Here is a 2,549-nt window from a genome sequence, read left to right on the forward strand (position 1 = left end):
TGTTTTTTGCTTTTAGAGAGATTTTTTCCCATTTTAAGAGTCTTTCCATTCTTTTTTTTACTTGTTTGCTCTCGATAGAAAGAAATTGATTTGTTATTTTGTTGACCTTTTTCCCATCGCGAGGGTTTAAATTTGAAACTTTGAAATGGGTTCTCTGATTTTTTTGTGTAATAAATTTATTTCTCAAACACACCGCATATAGAGCTCTCTTGCCACTCGGATACAAATTTGAATCGCCTTGGTGTTGGCTCAAAGTATTGGTTATCAAATCACTGTAAATCAAGAGAACTAATTTAGCCAACTTAAAAATGTAATTCAGCGGAAGAATGACATCAATAAAGAGAAGAAATTTATAGTTTTATGATAAGAATACAGTTTGTGTTGTTGCTGTCAATGATAAGTCTATATCATAAAGAGTCAAGACCAGGTATTTTATATGATAGACTTTTTTAGTATTCAGTATAATATTAAGACTTTTTTTTGTTTGGGTAAAATATGTCAAGTGAATCCAGACCGTTACACCGGGAAGAAAGTCCAACTGTTTGCTGGACTATGATCCCCTTTTCCGGCGACCTTCTCATTGGCCCACCACTCTGATCTAACTTTCTCTATCGTCTCTTCCTCTTCAGTGTTATCAAACTTGAATTCTTTGCTCGAGCCTAACGAAAACGATCTTAGTTTCTGACTCTGTTCGCTCTCTGTTTCTCCCGACGTTTTACATCCGTTTAGTGGTCTCAAGTGTTCCCCGCTCGGTTTTTCATGTGAACCGGATCGGTTTAGCTTGCTTGCAAGACAACGTGCAACATCTTCACCAGTCAACTCGAAAGAAACTCTGTGAGCAACCACCCCAGCTTCTTCATTATGCCTTGACGACGACGACGACCCGTGGTCCGAATTGGCTAAAGACGCAACCTCAGATATCTGACTATCCAAAAAGCTTTTTCTTTAAATTATTATTATTTCCCCGAAACAGAGGATCCTCGATCCATCGATGACGATATACGATCGGTTGATCTCCGCCGGGGGAAGGTTATCCTAATCCTCGTATGCGAAAAGATCCTCCGCGTGCTTGCTCATTGTCACCGGTGCGGCGTCGTTCACCGGGATGTGAAACCGGACAACGTCTTGGTCGATCTTGTAAGCGGCGGAGTTAAGCTCTGTGAGAGACGACAGAGATAGTCGTGGGGGCACCGTATTACGTGGCGCCGGAGGTTGTTATTGGAGGAAGTACGAAGAGAATGTTAATATGTGGAGCGCTGGTGTTTAACGGTGAGACGGCGGAGAGCGTATAAAATTTAAAAAAAAATTAAAAAAGGGGTTAATTGTAACATAAGTTTTCTTCGAAGAAAATATTATTCTAGTAAAAAAAAGACGGAGTATTAAACCTCCAGAAACAAAAATAGATGACGGTTTGTTTAGTTTTTTTCTTCATATTTGCTCCATATAACTTGTTATATATGTTTTCTTCGTGTCCATTTATTTTTATTTTATTGAATATCACTATTTATAAAATACAATTTTAAAGATAATTGGCACTGCCACTGTATGTCGTCAATCAACCGGAAGATTCATAATTACGTAAATGGCAATCTATCGATTCGTACTTTTCAGATTTTCAATTTGTCATGTTTGACAAATTAAACGAATGGTTGATAATTTGATATATAGTAAGTATATTTTATGAATCCATTGGTTTTGGTGGACATGTATCGTCGACTCTATTCATTATTCTTCTCCTAATCGATATGACAAAAGTCAAGCAGCCATAGTAATAAAACATATGACGGCGACTAAAATAGAAGGATTTCTCTTTACTTTGCGAACTATAAATATCTACTCTTTTTTGCCCCCAAAAATAAATAAAAATCTACTCTTTGACTTTGACTTTGAAAATTACTTTAAGATTTGCCTTTTTACGATTATATGGATTAGCGGCACACACATACGTAAATTAACCTTCACTATACAATAATGCATATTCCTTTTCGTCGTACAACTTTTCAACACATTGTTCCACTTTATTTTTCCTTTTTTTTTTTTACAATAAAAAGGAATGGAAACTTTTTCCTTTTATTAGTTATAGTCTTACAGATCTAGTTCATAAAATACATGCGCATGTACTGAAAAATTATTGTTGTTGGACTTGGATCAGGAGCATACAATATATGCATGGTCGTGAAAGATTATTCATACATATATTTGCATTAGTATGTTTAACAGATCCTTATATCTATATCTAATCCAGTTATGCAACAGGTCAACCCAACAAGACTTCACTTATCCACACATCTACAGATCGAAAGCTTTTATATACTTTGAAAAGTCTCGCAATGGATATGTACATTGCGTAGATACATACAGATACAAAAAAAAAGCTTAAGCTTTTAATTAATATTGTCTCCAATTACTAATATGTACATGAGCTGTATCCTTTTTGTCAACCACATGAGCTGTGTCTTCTTAACTCCCTGTTTTTCCTCCTGTAATGGAGTGTAACTCTGTCCTTTCTGGTTACTGAAATCTTTGTTTGCCCACAAAAAAAAAAAAAA

The sequence above is a fragment of the Camelina sativa genome, chromosome 11 (assembly GCF_000633955.1).
Source record: "Camelina sativa cultivar DH55 chromosome 11, Cs, whole genome shotgun sequence".
NCBI classification, from domain to species: Eukaryota; Viridiplantae; Streptophyta; class Magnoliopsida; order Brassicales; family Brassicaceae; genus Camelina; species Camelina sativa.